The sequence below is a fragment of the Cynocephalus volans genome, chromosome 12 (genome assembly GCF_027409185.1).
Source record: "Cynocephalus volans isolate mCynVol1 chromosome 12, mCynVol1.pri, whole genome shotgun sequence".
Taxonomy (NCBI): Eukaryota; Metazoa; Chordata; class Mammalia; order Dermoptera; family Cynocephalidae; genus Cynocephalus; species Cynocephalus volans.
The window spans coordinates 77,226,136-77,244,221 of record NC_084471.1 but is presented as its reverse complement, the minus strand read 5'-3'; the positions used below and the strand labels follow the sequence as shown (position 1 = coordinate 77,244,221).

Sequence of the window (18,086 nt, the reverse complement as noted above, 5' to 3'; positions counted from 1 at the left end):
TGAAATACTGTAAACAGGGAACCTCAACTATGTATATTAAAGTGTTTAATATTATGAACTCTAAAGATATCCTGCTTTCCAAAAATTAGCTAATTATGCAAAATATCTATTTACATGTTCAGTGATATACCAACAATATTCTTTGATTCATAAGCCTTGTCTCTCGACATCCAGTTGAAGTGTCTGCCCTGATATCTAGCAATTAAAATTATAGTGGCAGCAACTGGTATAGACAAAGCATAAATTCTGTCAAACTCGATCACCCCTTTCTGTATCATGCTCAGCCACCCTTAATGAGGTAAAATGGAAAATGTCTGCTAACTAAGAGGTGACCGTTTTCTCAAATTGGAGTTCCAAAGTCAAGAAAGCAGTTCCTCACTGGGTAAACACAGTAATTGACTTTTATAGCCTTTTGGAAAATACATATGTATGCATTCTTTTTAACTCTAAAAAGAAATGCATTATATATGAATGAATAAATAAGAAATGAGTCTGCTGTGTTTCTTTCCATCAGCATCCAAAATAACAACATGCTGTCATGTCAAGTGCTCCAAATAGTTAAGTACTATTTTCAGAACAACTGTTACAAGATATTGTTTTTAAATGCTGGTGAGAATGTAGAGGAAAGTGAACTCTTATACACTGTTGCTGTGAATGTAAATTAGTACAGCCATTATGGCCTACAGTATGGAGGCTCCTCAAAAAGCTAAAAATCAAACTACCATATGATCCAGCAATCCCACTACAGGGTATATATATATACACAAAGGAAAGGAAATCAGTATGTCAAAGAGATATCTGCACTCCTATGTTTATTGCAGAACTATTCACAGTTGCCAAGATATGAAATCAGCTTAAGTGTCCATCAGCAGATGAATGGGTAAAGAAAGTGTGGTATATATACACAATAGAATACTATTCAGCCATAAAGAGAATGAAATCCTGTCATTTGCAGCAACATGGATGAGGCTGGAGGACATTATGTTGAGTGGAATAAGTCAGGCACAGACAGATAAAAATCACATGTTCTCATTCATATTTGGCAGCTAAAAAAGTTGATCTCAGAGAAGTGGAGAGTAGAATAGTGGTGACTAGAGGCTGGGAAGGGTAGAGGGAGGTGGAAATTAGAGAGAGATTAGTTAAAGGATACAAAATTACAGCTAAATAGGAAGAATAAGTTCTAGTGTTCCACATCACCAGGGTAATTAGAGTAAACAATAATTCATTATATTCGTTCAAATAGCTAGAAGAGAATTTTGAATGTTATCTATTAGGCCTCACAATCAGCTTAGTATAAGCACAGCCATGCTAACTGCTTCTTCACCCTGCGCCCTGCCCCTTCCTTTTCTCTTAAGCAAGTGCTTTCTGAGAAAAACCAGATTTTTTGCAAAACAGAATCTTGTGCAGAACAGGAAAACCACAAAGCTGTTACAAAGTGCTCAGAATAGCTACCAACCCCCTTTCCCTAATTCAAACCCTATGAAACCTCTACTAGTCTGTACAGGGGCAAGAACTGATCTTTCAATCTACCCTCCAGGTTTGCTAGAAATATACTCCCTGATGTGGTAAGTGTTTGGCTCAGAGTCCTTTGGTCCCTTTGTCTTGCCAACCTGACATTACCAACAGAAAAAAAATGATAGATTTGAGATAATGGGTATGCTAACTACCCTGATTTGATCATTATACATTGTATGCATGTATCAAAATATCACACTGTATCCCATAAACATGTACAATTGTTGTGCCAATTAAAAAATAAATTAATTTAATTTTAAAAACTATATTCTGCCTTCTCCCCCACAGTTCTTTATCCAGCATCCCAAATCCTGGCCCAAGTCAGCAACATAGTGAAGTGTTCAGATAATCAACATGGAGTAGAGCATTTCTAGAAGGGTGTATGGAATCTTGAACAATTTTTCAATCCATATTAACAATGTTTAGGAGATTATTTATTAATGCGCACATTGTAACCATATGTTACACTTGAGGTTATCACTACTTGAGGATATGGAAAACTTAGAGGAAATTATAAAGTTAAATAAAAAATTGAAATTAAGATCTATAAGAAAACATTATTGAAACACAATATTTATTGAAATAATTAAGCAGCGGTTATCTGGAATCCAGGGATGCTTGTCTCCTCCATCCTTGTCATATGACCACCACCATCAAAGAATGATTTTGCCTCTTTAATGACAGCTCAAGAAATCTGACATGCAGTAGCTAAAAGATAAGGGACAGCTTCTGAGCCTTTATACCAGGACCATGCCATAGTGATGGAACCCCAACAATCACACTTAACTTTTTCTGACTGGTGAGAAAGTATAACTTAACTAGTGCCCTGTTGAGTAATATTGCCTGCTATTTTATTCAGATACATTCCAGGTCATTTTTTCCCTTAGAATATAGATATATATAATTATAAAATGAAAAAAAAAACAATCTGTGAAGCAGAGGTTAAATTCTGTCCTTCACCTTCTGTGTTATTCTGTGTTTCATCTCTCTTATAAGAAACTCAGGTCTCTGTTAGACCCAGCATGCTTCAACCTTAATAAAGTAAAATGTGATTAAATTAAAGCCTAAAGCAATGGTTCTCAACTGGGTGTGACCTCACCCTCTAGAGGACATTTGGAAAGTCTGGAGACATTTTGGGTGATCAAATCCTGGGGCTGGGAGTATGGGGGTGTGTTACTGGCATCTAAAGGGGAAAGGCCAGGGATGATACTAAACATTCTCAATGCACAGGACAGCCCCAGGCAAAGAATTATCCCGCCCAAAACGGAAGTAATACCGCAGTTGAGAAATCTGTGACTAAAGGATATCGTGCTAGTCAACAAGCAGTTCGGTCACTTAGGAAACAATTTTCACAGGCTGCTCCTCTCTGTGCACCTTGTAATAGAGTAATCATGAGGGTAATGGAGCAGCAGATGAACTTACCTCCGTGTTTGGAACCTCAGCAATGTACACACAGTGTTTAACTTAAGCAGTGAGAGGCAGTCAACTCACCACTCTCTAAACTAAATTTATTTTACTTTGAAAGGTTTAGACTTCATAAATTTTGTATATTTTACTGAGGTTTCCAATTCTTCCTTTTCAACACAGAACTCTTACCTTGTGAAGCCATCATCTGATAAGTCTAGGACATTAGTAAAAATTTAATGGTGACATCAATTACTCATAATCTGCAGCTTTCTAAAGAGTAACAAATTGAATATTTCCCAAGGGCCAAGTTCAGCCAATAGTTTCTGAATTCTGGTTTCTAGTTAACTCAAATATACTTATGAGGACTTGAGAATCAATAATAGATTTTGTCTTTTTGTTGTCATTGACTTCTTTGATAAGTAGTTTTACTGAAAATATAGTATTTGGATTTAAATTACAAAGCGTTTTCTACATCCCATAGAATGTTTAATTAACTAATCCAGACCTTGGTTTGAGAACAAGGAAGAGACACCTCCTGGTGGCATAACAAGAATGCTGAGAGGCAGTCAAGGCTTTTAATCACAGCTTCACTACTTATTGTGTGACCTTGGTAAAAAAAAAAAAAAAAAAAAAATCAATTAAACTAATATTTACCTCTTATTTAAGACTTGGATAATACTTAAATCTCCTGTAAGCACTGAGATAAATATTGGTCAGATAATTAATTTATAAATTGCTAAATAGATTGCAAATATCAGGACTAACACCCCTCGTCTGTAATGACATCTTACGTGTTTGAAACTTATTACGAATTGACGTTTCCAGTGCTTAAATGACTTTTTCAAGTCTAAATTGGTAGCAGATGGTGAAACTAAAATGAAGATTTAAGTCTTCTGGTCACAAATCCAATGCTTTTTCTGTGTATAATATTTTTAAATTTGTTCTATCTAAATATCTTAGAAGCGTGTTTTCTCAATGTGTCTAAATGTGCCGTGATTATCACTCACTGATAAACATTGGATAGAGAGTCCTTTGGAATGCCACGCTGATAACAAAGTATTAGAAATAATTTTCATATTTTTGTTGAATTCCTACTCTATCTCACATATTGATTACTTTTTGTATATTATTAATATATTATAATATATGTCATATATTATATGTCATATATATTACAGTATATGCTCTATATTATTATATATTATCTCTGTCACAGGAGCATCATCTCATGAGTCCACCAGTGTCCTGAGACTCTCCTGTCTTCAGGGCTGTTGACCTTTAAGATCCTATACTTTGAACTACTGTTATGCAAATCTCCCCACACATTTCAAGAAATTCCTGCCTGTCTATTGGTGGGATCTCTCTTCTCAAAATCCATCTTCTCAACCCCAGCAGTACATACTTCAGACTTAAGTCAGAGATGTTAAAATAATCTTCCACGGGTTCCAACAGGACAGAGCAGAGTAGGCTTCTACTCTAAGTAGCATGGAATATTTCAGGGTGAGCATGGGCACTGCTAGGGTCTTGGAGGTTTCCCTACAAACAGCAACACATCTACCATGTTAGTTTTCTGGGTATACAGTGGATAACTAAGAAATCTCACACACATACACCACACACGCCCCTCATGCTCATTTTATCCTAATATCATCGAATCCTCAAAGTTGTCTAAACTGTCAGTTCCATTTGATCAGTAAGTGAAAAATTCTGTGAAAATTGGGGCAAGTAATGTAACCATGAGTCCTGGCTTTCACTGTCCTGGAGAATGATTTTCCTCTGTGCCTTCATAGATAATTGTGGGAGAGCCTGTGTCAGGATCTGCCAACTAGGCACAATTCTAAAAAGAAAAGACTACCTTATGTAGTTATTAAAAGAAGTGTCTTCGGGCCGGCCCGTGGCTCACTCGGGAGAGTGCGTTGCTGATAAAAGAAGTGTCTTTAACACTTTATTTCTCATTGGAAATTGCACGTTACAAACTGATGAAGTATTGGAGGTGTCATCATTCATTTAAGAACAACTACCTGTGATCACATGATATTAATGGGGGCCCTCAGGAAACCTGCAAATTTTTGCCTTTGTGTTTTATTCCATTATGTGTCTGGTTCCTAGACTTTTATTAACACCCAGTATAAACTGAATAAAAATATTTTCACTTGATATAATTTTAACAATCTAATTTATTTCTTTCATACATATTCATATGAAGACCACATAACCCCCAGAAAAAAATGGAACTGATGCTATGAATTGATTAGCATATCAAGCATTTGTATCAGATGCATACAAAAATGTATGTTCTCCATGATCTAAAAAGATAAGTTAAGGATTGATTTATTCAACAACCTGTAACTCCTACATGCAACTGTAGCAATCTTAGAAATCTAAAATAGTAATGGCGAATTGATAGTTAAGTTTTACATATTAAAACCTCTATAAAAAGGAGGCAAAACCTGTCATAAAAGATTCATTTCTTATATTATCTTCTTGATATGCAAAACTCCTGAATTTAAATCTTGCTTTTGAGAGAACAAGAAGAAAGAAATTTTAGATAATGTGAAAAGCACGTGACTACCTCCTATTAGAGCATTTCTCTAACAAAAATTAATGACAGGGTCATAAAAGCAAAAATATTCTATGCTTGGAATGGATAATATGCTTGAAAGACAGAGAAGGGGTGTGTGTGTCTGCACGCATGTGTGTGTGAGTGCGCACATACATGCACAAGCATGCATTTACCTCTCAAAGTAAAAACTATCATGTCGCAGCAAGGCAAAGAGCATTTCAACTTTATTCTGTGATTTGAGCATTTTACCAGGTGGCAAGTGAAAATCTCTGAGTCTCATTTTGTCATTTACAAAGAAATGAAGGGAAAGAACTGTTTAATGCCAAATCTAACTGCCTTAGCATTTGTGTTAACATAGAGCTTCCTGAAGTTCTCTAAAGTAGGAGATCTTGTGGTGCAACAAAAATCAGACTTCATTTAGGATTCTACCAGTCACTCCTTTTGGATTATTCTTTACACTTTTGAAATGTCCAAGTCACTCTGGGATAGCTATTTGTAAGCTGCCACTGTGAGGTGACATTTAAAGCGAATGAAAAAGATATAGACAAAATCCTCTCTAAATAAAAAACATCAACCTTGGCTCGAAAGCAGGTGTGGAAATGCTTGTTCTGTGTCCCACTCTTTTGTGCATATGGCATTCTGGAAATTATAAATTCTGTTTTACAGAACTAAATATTTAGTACCAGAGGAAAATAGATTATTAATTACAGCCAAAGGCTGCTTTGATTAAATATACAATTAATTAGCTATGCTAAGCTCATCCATCCCAGAGCTCCTAATATTTTCAGCTCAATGATTCTTGTAGTACTTTTAATTAAAATTGTTCTAAAAAGCCACAAGTTAGCTGCATGTGCACTTAAACTGAAGTTATCTCTTCGGTGTTTCACTGGTTTCCGTATGCCACATAATTAATCTTTAGTGATTAAATGTACATAAAATCATCGGAGATGCAAAGTAATTTGTGCAGACATGGAACAATGGATAGCTTTTACCTGGTTTTGGCAGGATTGTTTTATCTGCCGAGAATTATTTCAAAAGCATACAGATGTTAATTGTTTGAAGGAAGTAAATTTACAAAAATTGGCCCTTCTCCCCCACTCTTCCAGACAAAGCTAAATAAAACTAATAGTATTAGTACACAAAAGTTGTCGTGGCAATTTAAATGTAAGGATGTGATGACTCTGTTTGCAGGGCTGCACCTGCTCTGTTGCCCTGTCTTGTTTGCTTCCTGAAGCAGACGTAGAGCCATGTAAAATACAGTTTTCAAAAGGTGCCGCCCAAATAGTGTTGCCTAGTGATTTACAACTGTACCAGAAAGACCCATAACCTTGAATTGGTTACTACTCTCCCTCCAGTCCAGCTACTGTTTAGGAGACGTTCTTTCTGTTTGAATCACTCATTGTGATTGTGTCCACTAAGGTCAAACCGTGAGAGAACCCAAGTGGTCTTTCCCCCTGAATTGTCCCAGCTGAATTGTTGTGAGGCAGTAACAGCTTTACTTAAAGGATGGCCTGGGCTGGGCCTTGAAATGGGATCTGACAGTAAAACAAAGTTTGATGACAAATTGACAGACACTTGAGTCACCTCCTTTCTGGGCTTTTCCTGATTCACTTATAGAAAAAAATGGGGAAGATTCTCTTTACCAAAGGTTTAAAAAACTTTAGGTGCTGTATAAGAATAGTGCTTACTCACACTTATGCATACCGTTTTTATAGATTTTGGAGGAGATCCTTGCAGAGGCTCTTGTCTAACCTACACACTTCACAGAAACATTTTTTCATCTTTCACCTGGAGTTTTCTTGTCCTGAGGACACAAGTTAAGACAGTTATTCACACTGTTATGAATGTGGATCAAGCAGTTGATTCTCTACTTACTGGTATCTTATGAACTATTTGATAAAAGAAAATAGGAGAATCAACTTCCCACCAATCCTCCTGTCCAATTTTGAGAGCTTCTATGATAAACTTTCTACTTGTGTTTAAAACAATTAACATGAATTTGTAGAAAATACTGTTTTTTTTTTTCATGTAGTAGCTGTGTTATCTTGAAGAAGTTGCTTAAGCTGTTTAGATTCCTTATGGGATGAATATGATAATAATTTCTGCATCTCTAGTAACAGATAGTACTGAGTGTGCGGCACATAGTAAGCACACAACAAATTTTTATTATTGCTATTATCATTATTGTCCATTTCAAGGTGCACTTAGAAACAACCATGTCAATGTAACTCCTGGGGCAAATTCCAAGTATCATATATAAAATAGCATCAGTTGCTACTTTAGATGCATTTACTTCATTTTTTGCTTTAGTTAGCAACCTATTTTTTATTAGTATTGAACAAAATATTTCTTTTCCAAACCATGAATTTGAGGAAGGTGGGAGCATGGTGTTAGGAAGGTTATGTAAGTTCAGGTGGTTTTACTTGCGGATGTAAAAGCTTGTGAATTTCCCTGATGGCTTGGCCTTTTTACTGTGGTTTCACGTCATCGACTGAGGTCAACAAGTGTCAGAATGCATTCAAGTGGCAGAATTGATTGTTGAAAATGAGTTAAACCTCTCGTTGCTCCTAGGATGATGTCTTTTTGTTCAAATTTTGTCCTGTCCTTTCAAACTGGTGTCTTCTTGAAGAAGACATTTGTATATCATGCAAGTTCTACTTTCTTGTGTTAATTGTCATGTTCAAAAACTCCTGTAATTCCCTTTGGTAAAATATCTTTCTAACTTTATATCTCATAGTAAGGTATAAATGATTCAGGTGGAGAACCCTAGAAAATCTCAAAGTGTTTGAGTGTGTGTGTGTGTGTGTGTGTGTGCGCGCACATGCGAGCATGTGTGTGAGAGAGGGAAATGGACAGACAGAGAGGGAGAGAATGTGTTTATGGGGGAGCAGTTACCCACCTGGCTAGATGGGTAATAACCAGAAAAGCAGAGTTCTGGTTACTGGAATATTGGAAGAAGTGATTTTTTTTATTTCACTGAAAATATGTCTACAGGGGATGGTCAGTAGCTACTTAGAATGCCTTCATGTCTTTGTATATTTCAAATTCAACTTCTGCAGCTTGTATTTCTGCATAGTGTAGATTTAATTGATTGGAGGAGAAACTGAGGCTAGGCTATCATGGATAACCTGCCATTCTGATAGGGCCCAATGGAATGTGTGTGAATGAGAGCATCAGAATACCATTTAAAACCTTCTCCGTCTTCCTCCACCTGGACCATCAACACTGTCCCTGTCTTGACCCCGGCACTCATCAGTGGTTTCCAGTAACTTCCTAAATGGTTTTGCTGCTTCCATTCAGTTATGGCTCACCACAGCCTTCAGAGTTATGTCCCAAAACCTAAATGAGATTATGCTGTTTTTCAGAGGGAAGGTATTTAAAACAAATCACTTACCATGGCCCACTGAGGACTTTGGGATCTGTGTCAAAGCCTTCTTTCTCTACAGCCTCTTCATCCAACACTCACCCAAATCCCTCTATATTCAGATCTCTCATGGGTCCCCAGAAGACTTGCTCTTTCATGATTTTATCCTGAGATTCCTTTTCTTTCTCCCATCTTTGCAATTTATAAAACTCTTCATCTTTTAAGACCCACCTCAACTGTCAAATCCTGGAGTCAAATCCCAGTACATTCAGGCATGGTCAGCCCTTTGTGCTCCCACAGAGCTCTGTGAATACCTTTATTTCAGCTCTTTACAAGTTTGCTTCAAATTACAGATGTATTTGTTGTTTTTTCCTAGCAAATGGTGAAAGCAGGTGCCTTTACTTGCTCAGGCTGTTACATTCAGCATCCACGACTTTCAAAGGGTGATCAGGCACTTTCCTCAGATGATTGTTCTTGGATGTGGTTGAGATATTATAGGCCAACGGCGTGGCTCAGGTCCTGGTGCTTTGTGAATGCTCACTCGGTGCTAACTGGTGTTACTGTCATTGACCTGCCAGGATTGTAACTTGCATCCCCAGAGTACAGCCTAGTCTCTGCCACTTTAGAGACTTAGGAGTTACTCAGCTGCCTTAGCTGTATTACTTATTTGATCCTATCCACAGCTCTGTGAGTGGGTATCCTTTTTCCAGATGAAGAAACAGGTTCAGAGGCTCTAAGTTGCACAAAGTCACACAGCTAGTATTGAGAACTGTGTTTAGACCCCAGTTCTAAATATCCCACATCCATGTTTTTTTCTACTGCAACAATGGGTGATGGGTGGGGCCTAAGAGCAGGGCAGTCCTTGCCTTTGCTTGCCACTCCTAAGTCACTGGCAGGTGTATTTAAGCAAAAGGAATACTGTGGTAACTGGGCTACAAAATGAAGCTGGGAAGTGAACGCAATCAGTTTGCATGTAAACAGATAATTTTATACAATCACATTTGTTTGAATGTGAGTCTTGATAGAGAAATATATGACAATTTATTTAACACTTATTTATTGAGTGTCAAGTATGTGCCAAGCACATTTTTAGGTCCTTAAACTACAGCACTGAACAAAACAGTTTCTTCTCATTCAGCACTTTTTGTGCTGAAGTATTTGCATAGTGAAGCTTTGTAGGTAGGGTACAGTGAATCTCTGGTGAAGATGTCCTCAACATCTTTGATTTTGTTATGACAGATGCCCTGTGATAAATCATTCACTGTCCCTTAGTCCTTTATCAATTTTGTGGTACGATTTACTTCTTTCATTCAACAAATACTTATTTTTAGCACTTCTTTGGCACCGTGCTAATGTGGCTAAGCCTCAAGCTTGTGTTTTCTTACATCCATTCATGCTCACATCACAAATACAGAACCAAGATGCCTTCTGGCTAACTGTGGGAGTTCTTTCAATAATATAAAAAGACTTTTTATATCTCAAGTGACTGTATAAGCAGTGAATAATGACTTATTAAAGTCTTTGGAGAAGAGTCCACTGATGAAGTGGTAGGATAACAACTACTTACTGACCTTTTACTTCCTGAGATAATACTAAGAGATCTTGTCCAAGGGCTAAGAGCAGATTTCTACTTGTTCAATGCATATGAGATGAATAGCTCTGTCCAAAAGCCTCAGTTACTGACGCTGTTTAATGTTTTTTTGTTAGAAAATCTGGGTTGTTTAATTACAGTTAAGTTTTTTTCCCAATGAAATAATTCGAGTTTATTTTAGCATTTCACCTATATGTGCCTTATGTCTTCACATCCTTAGGCCTGTTACGGAAAATGTTATGTCTCTATTAGAATGTCTTGTTAAGTTTAATATACTTGGATCTGATATGTCAAAACTCAATGGATAGGTTTATTAATAATCACTTATCCTTTTAGCATTATCTCAGGAAGGAAAAGGTCAGTAAGTAGTTGTTATCCTACCATTTCATCAGTGGACCCTTCTCCAAAGAATTTAGGTCATTATTCACTGCTTATACAGTCACTTGAGATATAAAAAGTCTTTTTATAGTAATGAAAGAACTCCCACAATTAGCCAGAAGGCAGCCATCTATCTTTTTAAATAGCTCAGCATGGAGAAGAACAGGATTTCAGGTGATATTCAGTAGATGAATTGTTATGACAATGATAAATTTGGTGATACCAATCTGTGTTTTATGCTTGTAGGGATGTGTGTGTGCACACACATACACACAAGAAAAAAAGACTTTGAAAGCAGAGTAGGAATCTGATTCTCTAAAGATATGCAAATACAGAAACAAACTCCGTAGGAAGCTCTTCATTCATCAGTTCCCTGTAATTATTTGTGGACTCTAAATGATTACAGCATGAATCTGTTTTTAGCTAATAACAAATATAACAATATTTTTGAAACATTTTATTTTGGCAATTTCAGACTTATCAAAAAGTTGCAGGAATAGTACAAAAAGTTCTCAAATACCATTCACCTAGATACCACAAATTTTAACATTTTACATTTGCTTTAGTCTCTTTCTCTCTCCGTCTCTCTCAACAAGTCATAAAGGTTAACATCGGCAATACTGACAAATAGACATTACTTGCTCCTGATAGGATAGACTGAGAAGGACACACTACCATTTCTGGGGCATTCCTGCCAAAAATATACAACCTGAACCTAATCAAGAGAAACACTAGATAAACTCATATTGAGGGATATTCTACACAATAACTGTACATATTAACTATATAAATACTTTAAATTTGCTATGTGAGCTCAGTAAAAGTTAAATTTTAGGTCTCCCTTAAAAACATGTGACCTTTGCTAAATCTGAGAGACTAGCAATTGTACTTTAGATACAACTAATTTTGATTGTAAAGTTCATTTGCAAAGATGGTAAATTTCAGTTTTTACCATATTTCTGTTGTTGTTGTTTAGATCAGAAAAGTTTCATGTCTAGTTGTATTAGTCGGGGTCCCAGAAGGAGACAAGATGTTACACTCAAAGGGTTTAACTGAAGAAAGTTTAATGATGAAACAATTTACAAAGGTGTGAGCATAAGTGAGACAGAGAACCTATGGAACAGCAAGAGAGCAAGAAGTCCTCACTACCCATAGACCTGGAGGGGGAAGTTGAGCAAGGGATATGATCAGAACCTAGCAAGAGCTGGCATCTTGAAAAGCAGGTGTGGGGGCACTGAATAAAGACCTGTAATACTCTCTTACCATTGGCCAAACCAAACAAAACACACAAAGCAGGCAGCCTGGGTGGGTGGTATACAGTTGTCAAGGTCCCAAGACACAGAACCGAGTAAAGAGCAGATCATAGACCTGAAGGACAAACCAAGAACAACCAGCTCATGTGCCAAAGAAGAGAAACTTCGATTGCTTTTATTAAAGTGAGGAAAAATAAACATATTTATAAGAGGTAAATAAAACTATGTTGTATGTATTTTCATTTATTTCCCTTAGGAAAAATCAGAACATATTATAACCTGTTCCTGATTTAATAAGTACTTGTCAAATATGTTAAATCCCAAATGGAAAAGCTTAGAAGAGAAGTGTGTTAGTGGGAATAAGGAAAGAAATGGAAAACATGGAAGAAGAAATACAAAAAAAAAAAAAGACAATAGTGGGAAAAGCAATTGTGAAAGATATATCCCCAAGATTTTCTACAACAAAAATTATAAATTGGTTCAAGAACAGTTTTCATAAATTCGCAAATAATGTATCCATAATATCTTAATAAGAAAAGTTAAAAGTGAGTCTTTTGTGGCTTTGGGAACCCCTTACCATCAAAGCGCACTGTGGAAGGGATTAGGAAACAACATGCTGGACTTCTGTCGTGACCTCAGTGTGACAATCCTTTAATTAAATGTATTAATAGGCTTTCTAAATAATTTCTCACTGTCTTGTTGGGAGTCTTCAATTCAATACTGTTACATATGTAAGCATTTTTAAATGTATTCAATTCTCTTAGATTGTAAATGTGCATTATGTCACACAAGGTTGTTAAGGGCAAATCCCAAAATGTCAAAAATTATAGGTTAGGTAACAGTCTTTACTGGGGGAACATACAAGTCAGGAGTCAGCAACAGAGTCAAGCTGAGGGCTAGAAATTTGGGCACACAGGGGGTCTGTATTCCAACAGAGGGATCCCACGCCACTGCTGCTCTTTCTTCTCACAAGGCACATTGTCGTTAAGGGAACAGACGGCTGGAGGTGCGGGCTGTCTGGGTTAGATGTCGATTATTTCCATTTGTCTGGAAAAACCAGCTGCCTAGCATCTGGGGACTTTGTAGCCCAAGGGAAACTGCAACACCACCATACCCAGAAATGAAGCTACGCGTCCCTCGTCGTCCAGGAGCCCCAGGATCACTTTTAGATAAGTCTGTTCATTACGTTACATGTGATTATTACCCTATTTTCTTCCAAAAACTCACTCACAGCCTTGTTAAAAGCAGAACACTGAAATTCCATGGACTTTTGGGTTGACACAATCTAACAATTCTTATGTACTTATGTTCTGAAATTACGTAATGAACAAACACATACATACATACCAGTGATTGTTTTGTTCATTGATACCATTTTTAAAGGTCAAATTAATTTTAGTCAATCTCTCACTAGGTTTTCTTCATACAATTCTGCCCAAGTCCTATTCTGCGAGTCCTTTTTACTATGCTATGATCAATTTATATAACAGATGTTCACATAAAATCAAGCATACCAAAGTTTAGGGGAAAAATTATATGTTTAAATTCCTTAAAATTAATCTGAAGATTGCAAATGTTAAGGGTTTGGATTACTTTATATTTCTTCCATACCAAACAGTTTAGCAGTAATTTAAATATTGTTTTCTGCTTCTGTAAAATGTTACTAGACCATGAATTGGCAACACCTCTCTGCTTATCAGAGAATTTGATCTGCATTTACTTAGAAACTAGTCAAAATTAATTCCGTAGATATTTATGAGTGGGAGATCTTGTAAATTAACCAGGTGCAGTATCATTTCCAACCAGAATTATAATACTCAAGTCCTTTGTACTTATCCTCAATTTGAAATTGAGCTATGTCAATTGGGCATAATCCTTGATATTCTATACTTCTTTTATTGAGTGTTCTCACATTTATTGAAAGGCATAGATGCTTAGAAGCCCTTATTTTCATAAAAGGCACAGAGGTTTGGAAACCTTCATCATTCCCAAACAGCTGACTCTAGATCTAGCATCTCACCAGAGTGACATGGTTATTCATGAACTTGTTTGCACTTAAAAAGGAGAAGAAAAAAAAAACCTTGTTTATTTTCTTTATTTTCTGATATTCAGGAAAATTTTTCACATGGTTGGATTTGGAGGAATAATCAAGGAAGAATAACTCATATGTAAGCTGAGGCCACCAGTCACTCTGGGGAAGTTGTTGATAAGTGGCCCAGATTTTGCAGTATGTCTATACAAAAGGGCAGATTATTCATTAAGCAGAAGCTTCATCAAATATTGTTGTGGTATGGTTTACATATGAAAAGCTATATACTTCACTTAACATTCACAAGTTGCTTATGGATTAATTAGCCCATCTGCCACAACAAATGTATTCACACGTCTTTTGCATAAGTTGCTGAAAAGGGACTGCTTTTTCTCTATCTGCTTAAGACTGTTCTATCAATATAATGGAAAAATAATACCTTTTTAAAAACAAAACACTTATTTTTTCATATCCCTAAAAATTTATATGTTTATTGCAAGTCATCACTTGAATATCTAATTTTGTAGAATATTTGTCTATGCAGAACTGAATTGATAAGTGCAGGGGTAAGAGGAAGACCTTACCAGAAAATGATCTCCTGTGATCAGTTTTTCTTTTAGTCTCCCATCATGTTCACTTGTTAGTTCATCTGAATATACTCATATATCTTATAACTGCTTCAAGTTTGACATGATTAATACCACTCTGCCCACTTGCTTCCAATCCAAAATTTATTGACGACAACCACTTCACTATTTATCCTAGAATTTCTGTCTTTGGCATCTTCCTTTCTTCTTTTTTGCTGTTGCCAATTGTAATAATCTCTTTTTGTATAGTATGTCTGCTTTTTCATTTATCTTGAGCCATGTGGCTTAATCACCAGCAGAGTCCAGTCTTCCCATTCTGGGACGGCTAGCCTCTTATTAAACATCAATCACACAAATCTTTTTGGTTGCCCTCTAGTTGCTTGGTTGCAATAGAACCAAATCAGTTTAGACCGTAGTTAACAAAATGCCAGATGTTAGAGCAATCGATGAAAATATCTCATCTACTACTCCTGTTTATTATACATTCTTTCTTCTCTCTCATTTAACAACCTGTGTAGAAAAAGTCTCCTTCCCTGTAGCATTCTTAAGTCAAACTGCCATTGGTCTTGAAACCCTTCCACATGGAAACTTCAAACTCAAATCCCCATAATACATGGGTATTTTTCTTAATCTGCAAATTACCTTTCATCTCTTCCCTTCAGTTTTGCTCCCAACCTTCTTTCATCTATTTATTTCTCCTGAAAATCAACTTCTGTGTACTCCTCTGGCAAAAGAGCTTCCCACCTTTTTACTGGGCACTGAGCACGGTTGGATCTACACACTTAACCACTATATTACATGGAATATTTAACAGAGGTCTTCTCCGTGTCCAGTCTCATCTCACAAAACCCATAAAAATTTGGTTTTGTCCATACAAAACCAGTTTAAGCTTAAGACAGAGAAAAAGTAAGAGGGAAGGAGGGACAGTGGTAAAGAAATAGAAGGACATGGATATGGCACCATGAAATACCAAATACCTTGTTGTTGGTTTAGGAACTAAAAACCGCTTGAAAAAACGAAGTTTTGCTGTTAGTTTATTTGTTACTTTGCTACAAAATTTTCCTGTAGGATTAACATTAGGTATTCTTCCAGTGTTATTCTTCTCCCTAGCTCTACATGTTGGTAACCGAACAAAGCAACTGCCAGAAAATTCCAATTAAGCTATTCTTTTTTTCTGTTGTAAAAAGCATAATTTATAAAACGGTGACCTTTTGTAGGCTAACAGTATGTTGATGAACTTCAAGTGAAGTGAAAAAAAAAGTGTTTAGTATATCAGTACTTACATTTTCTAAGGGATCACATGGGCCAGTAGAGCCTTTAAAGGTCATAGACTTCTTTACTTTGAGAGATATTAAATAGCTTATGAAAATAGAGGTCAGCTGCATGATAACTGGAAGAAAAGAGCATTCCCCAATAGGGAAGTAAGATATTTGAGATTACATTGACTGTCCTTTTTAAGATTGTATTTGATCCTCCCTGAGCAAAGAATCAAATTTGCATATAAATACCATGATTGTAAATGAATGAATATACAGGCCATAGAATCAATAGCTATTGATCTTGCTGTATGAATGCTAATATTGTCTGCATATACTAAGCGTTACAATAAGAACTAATGATTTCACTATTATAAATACTGTTCAGTAATTTTTATGTTTCTGCAGAAATGTTTATAGTATTCCAGATTTTGCAAAAAATAATCTTAGTGTGTAGGAACACAAAATAAATAATCATTATCAGTAGGAAACTCACTTTTTAAAAATTATTCTTGCTTTGAACATCACTAAATCAAACAAGCCTACTGAATTTGAAGGCAAGGTACCCAGCCATCTTGAGGAAAAAATAGATTTATGGTGTTTGTCTGTCTACTACTTATTGACACACTTTATGGATTAGTAGGATTTAATGTGTCACCGGAAAAAACTCTGGCCACAAATTTTTCCCTTTACCCTCAGATATTGCTTAACGTTACTTCAAAAAGGGCACTGCGTTATTTCATTCAGCCACTGTTAGGGGTTACTCTTGATGCAAGGCTATTAGGAAAAGGTAACATATTGACCTAGTTCCAGTAGATGTTATGTAATTGATAATACATTATGACTGAGGGTTCTTTTCAGAGAGGGAAGGGTATGGGACCCTGCAGGAATGGATCTTCACTGTATTGAAGGGACATTATGGAGCAAGAAGCCTGGAGACACAAGGGCAATTCTTATGTACCGCAGAGATTCTCACAGAGCAGTCTTACCTACCACCTGATCATCTTCCATCATCTGGAGTTTGTACATACTGACCACGTGAAACATAGGGTATGACAGCATTCAGCATGAGGGGCTAGATTTTAGTTTCTCCTTTTCCATTTTGGGGTCTCTTTTATCATTTGCTGATTACGTGTCCTCAGGAGAGACAGTGATGGCCCCAGCCTGAGCTCCTGTCATCCTGCAGGATCTTAAGGAATGGACAACTATGTCCTTAGGTGTCCCATGTCTGCATACTCCCATATGACTCAAGCCAAATATGCCAAAATTGTATCAATTAAAATGAAAATTCAGTGACAATTTTTCAAGTTTAGTTCCTGGAGAAAAGAATTCAGGAGTGAATGCACAGATTAGTGAATGCGTGCACACTGGTAAGTACCCACTCAAATCTCCAACAGAGGATTCTTACCAGTCATCCAAGAACTGAACTGGGACCTATTTTGCTGGTGAGGAAACTTAATTGCTCATTTTTTGAAGGCACATTAACTCTTTCAGGGTCCATTGAGTAAATTAGCTCCTCCAGGTCATTAAGCCTGTCTCTAGATGACATGATGATTTCTACCTGGAGTTGTATCATTTACCCCAAAATGCCCCACACTTGCTTTGAGCACACGCATATTCTTTGTCTACTCAGGGAGAGAGAATGTGCTCATTTGGATGCCAGCAATTGTTCTACAACTGCAACTCAGATACCTCCTTTGCTTCTTTTTAGGCACCTAGGGAAGTCTAAGGCTTGCTGGAGCATAACAGTAATCTATGCCTCACCAACAGGCGGGTGGGTGGCTTAGTTAGCTGTCTAGAAATGGTATAATTTCAGGGGGGTTGGGCACAGTATTGTGCCACCAAATATCTTTTTATATTTGCAAAAGACAACATCACTGATTCATTTGGGGTAGGAGTCAGGAAGCTATTTCAGGATTCTAGAATCCTTTATTAAAACACAACTTCCACTAAGAGTGTGTGTTATCAGGACCCATTTTAGAAGTATAAATTGACAACTATTTGAGAGTAGTCTGTATTGCCTCCTCCCCCAACCGCCAGAGGATGTTAGAAAAAGTGAGCAGATGTTTTGGGTGCCACAAAGGCTGGGAAACATCCCTAGCAGACAGGTGTGGGAGAGTCCCATAAAAAGAATAAATTTTCT

The 18,086-nt window shown here is 36.7% G+C and overlaps 1 protein-coding gene across 2 annotated transcripts in view; it reads left to right on the top strand.

The window, feature by feature from the left end:
• PDZRN4 (PDZ domain containing ring finger 4) overlaps nucleotides 1–18,086 on the top strand; it is a 335,879-nt gene that overhangs the window by 257,698 nt on the left and 60,095 nt on the right. The window lies entirely within an intron of this gene.